Source organism: Parasteatoda tepidariorum, chromosome 12 (genome assembly GCF_982258835.1).
Source record: "Parasteatoda tepidariorum strain Cologne lab strain chromosome 12, Ptep-v5.0, whole genome shotgun sequence".
Lineage (NCBI taxonomy): Eukaryota > Metazoa > Arthropoda > Arachnida > Araneae > Theridiidae > Parasteatoda > Parasteatoda tepidariorum.
In genome coordinates, this window is record NC_141766.1 from 22,279,894 (window position 1) to 22,286,369 (window position 6,476).

Genomic DNA, 6,476 nt, shown 5'->3' on the forward strand with positions numbered 1-6,476 from the left:
TACTATAAAGTGGTGAATCATATAAGCCAACGAATTATTTAGAAATAGTGGTGGATAAAAATCTACTAAATTGAATTTATTAAACCAAGATTCACAATTGATAAACTACTTCTTTAAAATATATATTTGCTGGCCGGAGCAAGTTGGCATCTCTGTATATTTTATTCTTGAATAAATAAGTGTTATAGCTTACAATCTTATGTAAAAGATAAATATCAATAAAACGATTTTTTTTCTTAGCTTTCACATTATTTTCAATTCTCGATTATAATCGAGTGTGAAAAATTTTAGCAGCATTAAATACAACGCCACTCGAATTATCTCGAGTGTTCACAGTTTGGCCTGTTTAGCGTGCTCCAATTAACTCGAGCGCACAAGTTGTGGGGTTAATATTGAAAATATGAGATTTAAAAAAAAAAAGTTGGCAGTTTTTTTGTTAGTTGGTAGCAGTAGGATTTAAAAACAGTAAGCTAGCTCACAAACATAAGTCTGGCGACCACATTTTTAACTAATTCCTACTTAACAAAACGTATTTGTAATTTAAATATGTTTTGGTAAAATTGCCCAACGAATTTCTTGAAAATAAAATGGATTTGAAACTTTGAATATTTCTAACAACCTCGTGAAATATTAGTTACAACTTTTTAAATTTTTCCTGACTGTGATCAACCAGGAATTGAACTAGAATAAATTTTATACAACTTATGCTAATTCACCAACACTTAACTCTCTTGGAATTCTATTACTTATTCTACATTATTCTCATAAGTTCAAAGCATATTAAATACGATAAAGCGCTACATTTTTTTGAATTTTATTTAAACGTTCTTTTTTAAGGAGTTTAGTATAATATGAAAAATGGCATTAAAAAAACACTGCCTTTTCTTATAAAGCTTAGCTTCAGATTATAGTACATCTTTTTTAAAACCGTAATTTATACGCATTTAAATATTCAATTACTTTTTCAGTACTTTGTAAGGTTGAATCTTATTAAATTTTATTTTCATAGTGAATGATATTAAATTCAGAATGTTTAAGAAGAAAATCTCGTTCCTCAGATTTAAATCCCAGTAGACTGTGGTTTTCCTTTATTTTTTGTCATAGTAATTCAGCATTTCTTGTATGTTTCCTTTTACCTCTATTTCTTCCAATCAAAATAAATTTTTCATTCCTTGTTTTATTATTCAAATTCACATTTAAGCTCACAATACGCTTTTTTCCCTTTGAGACCTGAAGTTTAAGTCCTTCCATGAAGAAGAAAATATATTTCTTAGATATTATATAGTATAAAACTATTAAAAATATCACTATAATGAGATAAATACTAAGAAGAGATATAAAATGTTTTAATGATTCCAATGATTTTTAATTGTACGATTTCTACTTCCTAAAATTAATAAGAGAAATTTATTTTAAGCTTTTGATTTCGTTATATCCATTTTACTTGTTGACAACCTGTTTAAAAATAATAGTTCTGGAGAATTCTATAATGTGAAACAGTAAAAGATTTTCTATTTTATGGAATCCGATTAATTCTTCCATACCTGGAATTCGTCATGCCTTTTTTTCCTCCTAAATTTCTCGTGAAATGTTTATTACAGGAACTGATAAAAAATATGAAAATATTTTTAAATCTATTTATTAATTCAATTTCAAACTCAGTATAAATGCAAAATAAATTTGTTTTTTACGAAAATGGGGGAAATTAGATGTAATAAATAATTAAAGAGTTTTGTTTCAAATTATTAACTAAAAATTCTTGAATCCAAATTCATTCCTTTTTATTTATTAAAATGTCTAAAATTTTCGAATTCATTTTTAAATTGGTATATTCAATATATATTCTTATTTTGATTTAGTAATAATATTTTTTTTCGTAATCGTTATACATATTATTCTATAGCGGTGACAAAAAAAGATCTTATATCTGTCTACTGAGTTGTAATATCAACAGCAGCGTAATTGCTTACTTAAAAGTCAGTTTTAGTGTTCAACACTTGGCGAACAAAAAACAAGGTATTCTTTGGCCAAGGTTCAACACCTTCACGCCGGTGTGACATACCGGTGGGTCACGCTAGATTGTCTCATCTTGGCAGCGCACCGGAGTAAAAACTGGTAACAATAAATTTCATTTTTTAGTTTTTTTCCGGGAATAATAAAAATCCATAACGACCAATTGCTTTTTTCGGATGCAATTTTTATATTGAATTGCTTCTTCGTTGTGATAAATGACCCAGACTTGATTTTATCAATTATTGTTCATTCTGAGATTTAACTTAATGTTAACGCAGCAACTCCCTTCCCTTCCACCACATATTCTTCAATTTAGATGAAAGAGCAGATATCATGCCTGCCAACTTTTAATCCCTTCCATTATCATTTTTCCCAGTGGTATTAAAATGGAATTAAAACTTCAATTTTAAGCAAACAAATGCGTTGTATTTGAGAAACCCTAAGTTGACAACCATGATAGTAACGCATATTAATATATGTACTTAATTTTTGTAAGAATAGTGGTGATCAAAATCATTTAAAAATTAAGTTTATAAAAGAAAAAATAGTATATATTTACTACCACTTTAAATATAAAAATAGAATCTTCCGGAAAATCCGGAAGAGTTGGCAGGTATGAGATATCCCTTCATGGATAGGTACTCTGAAAAACTTGATTAGTTAGTTAGTTAGTAGTTGTGATTGTTGAGAATAGATTAACTCCTCCCGAATATTATCTAACATTGAAATAGTTCTTCTACCAGTATTTTCACTTTTCCCGGCGTGAACGTGATAATGTATTTTGCTGTTAACACATTGCTGACCGGCAACTTTTCTGAAAATAACCCTCATGTGCCAACTCCTCCTATAACTGAAAGCCTCCACACGATTTTTTATAGGTAGTCCGATCAGACCACTGTAAAGGATATCCACTTTCCGAACGAGTCATTTAAAGCAAAATTTAGTTAAAATAAGAAAGTGGTAGCAAATATACGACTAAAAATTTGTTTTATTTATGAATATTATTGGTTTGCCTACTTAACTTGACAACCACTACAGATTCATTTCTGAAATATATATGATAAATTTCCTTCAATTACTTTTATAAAGGGTTTTGGGTTCATTCTCACAACTGGTTGAATTTTTAAGCAGTTTGCACAGACTACTTATGAAACACCGTGTGGAGGCTTTTTGATGTAGGAGGTAATGCATTTTTAATTTCGCACGATAAAGAGTATACCAATCACCTACGTGAAATGGTACACCACAAGTTTTGCAAATATATCAGGTTTCGTAAAGTTATAATAAACTGGTAGAGAATTAAACAGTAAAACTTGAAAAGTAAGGAATATAGCGCCCACTTTTTAAAATAGTCACCACGAGATCACTGCTAACGAAAACACGAGTTAACTCGTGACCGGTCAGCAATGTGTTAAAACATTAAAAAAAAAGAACTGGGGTCTTTTTTTTGGGTCATTTTTCCAAAAAAAAACTAAAATTTACTAAAATTATGTGTGCTTCATGTTCTGCTTTCTCTTAAAAACTAAATTTAGAGATAATAAAATCTGCTTCAATTTACACTATGCTTATAATGACTTTCATTTTTCAAGCATTTTTCTTTCTATAGCACTGATGCAAAGCAATACAGTTTCGGTTTTTAACCAAAAATATTAATTGTAATAATAGGATAACATGGATGTTACTTCATTTTCACTCTGGGCTCAAAAATAGTTCGTGTGTTGTTTGAATAGTAGTACTGTCATTATTCTCTTATTAAACTGTTTCTAGATCGTAATCCTGTTTTGAATTCTCAGTACACTCAATAGTTGAGATTTTTATAATCACGATAGTAGTTAATGATGAATCCGAATTTCCATTATGATTTCCGTACGCATTCAGTTTGATTACCATTGATACATTTTTTTTAAAGAACAAAATAATTTTTTGTGTACTTGGTCAGATTATTGTACTTGACAAATATAGAATTCAAGCTAGAGCGAGAAATTATCGATGATATAATTACCCAACTGCTATTACTATTTTTTGTTCCTTGGCTAAAAAAGAACACGATGATTTTTTTTCAATTATTTAACTATTTTCATTTTTAGAGTTAAATAGTACAGAGTATTGTAGCAAATGGAACTTTAATACTGAATTTTATTGAACTGTATTTGCAATGCAAACAATATGAGATTGAGTAGCAATCTTTGATGGACAGTGATGAAATCCACTAGTGTATGTAAAAAACTTTTATTTAGTGTATCGATATATTTTATTTTTTCATGTTACTGTTAAAAAAACGGTAGCACAACTGTAATAAGATACAACATTAGTTATAGATATTATCTACTAAACATTGAAAAAACATTATCTATTATACATTATAAAAGCATTATCTATTAAACATTATATAAGCATTATTTATTAAACATTATATAAGCATTATCTTCTAAACTAACAACATTAAAAGATATTATCTACAAAATGAGAAACGAAATATTTGAATGAATAATATCAAAGGATGAAAACATGTAACTATAGTTATTTCTATCAATGAAGTAGAATCAACAGAATTTAAAAACTAGTATTTTATTTGCAAAACTAAAGAGACTCTTCAGTGGCTATGGGTAGATATAAATTTCTTTAAGTGGTTCCAGTATCGGTTATTTTACTATTTATTTTATTTTTCAATAATTAGTGTTTCTTTCTGTTACTTTTTTTAAATATGATCCTTAATCTCTCGTCTAATAATTATATTACGATTTGTTTTTAAATATTCTATTCATTTAAGTTTATTCTCTATAATAACCATTCTACTTTTAAAATTAAAATTACTGTGATCTTATTAAAAGCATTATTTCTCTTTTATCTGAGTCTGACTTTTTACAGTATTGCGTATGCCTCTTTAAAAATTAATTATATAAAAAATAGCTCTGGAATTCGTGTTTTTCTTCCTCTGATATCCAATGTGTGTAATACTTCATAATGCACTTCCACAATCATGATTTCTAAAGTAACAAAGAAAATGAAATGAACAAATGCTGAAAAGACCACTGCCTGTACTAACGAAAGATTAGTAAGATGCATAGCCAGTGAAGCAAAGTCAAGGAGATGTTTAAAATCTTCGGAATTAACTTTGTAATCTAATCGGAATTAACTTTGTTCTATAATAACTTTGTAACTTTGCATTTATATAAGTATCAAATCCACAAAAATTGCTTTAATTTTTTTTCATTCATATTCAAAAATGCATGAAAAATTTATTTTGTAAATTAAAGAAATTTCAGTGATGAATAACAGTTTCTATTAGATCTAAATAACTGCTAATAAGTGCAAATTTAAAAGAAAAATCATTATTTCGAAGTGAGCCATGTTTAGCAGATTTTAACTTTAACGCAGAAAAAGACACTCGTGTTTCACTGTATATTTCATAATTATGAATTATTAAAGCTTCAAACATAATATTTTTCACTTATTGAGACTTAAATTAATATAATAAATAAATAAAAAAGAATGTAAAATATTTTTAGTAAAATTTCTGCTTTAAAGAGTTAAGCATGATTGTTCAATTCGTACAAACAGTTTGATCTTGCAAACTTTTTCGAAACATTTACTTCTAAATATATATATATATATATATATATATATAGCATTTTAAATATATACAAAAAGGACAAAAAGAAAAAAGCAATAAAATTATGGCTAAAATTTTGTGCAAAACAGGCAATTCAAGTTTCTTTCTCTCTTCTATTTCATTTTATTTTATTATTTTTTTCTTAAATGAAAGTTAATTTTAAAATTATTAATTGCTGACTTAATTAAATTATCCAGCGTACTATCTCTTTGCGCACATCCATTTTCGGGCTCATCCTGGGTAACTAACAAATCAAACGCACTTCAGTACTGCACTAAGAACGCATTATGAAACAAATCTCTATATTTACGCTTTTACCTCAATTTGTGCTTCTGTTTTCAGATTTGTAATCTGACAAGCTTGTTAAGAAAATATTTTAAGTTATTCTTAAAAAAATTAACGTTCATGTAAGCTCATTTGAATTCGCTACTCACTTTATAGTTTCGTTTTATGTTTTATTATGCTTTTTCTTTATAGTTTATTTTCTGTTTTTACGTGATATTTTTGCTTAATGTGTTCTATTTTATTAGTTGTAAATTTTTTGTAAACATTTTTTTGAGTGCTCCTTACACTATTGTATTGATATATTTTGTTTTGGCTTCATTGATGCAACATTATAAAGCACTTCATTTTGCTGATATAATCGTGTGAGCTGATGAAAAGATTATATCTTTTATTTTCCGGATTTTTAATAATGTTTTTCCCTTTTTTACAGATCTTTTATTTCTCCCTTTTTTCTTCTTCTTTTTTTCGGATTTTTGTTATTTTTATAGTTATTATTTTTTTTCTTCCCCTTTTTCATAGTTTGTAATATATATATATATATATATATATATATATATATATATAT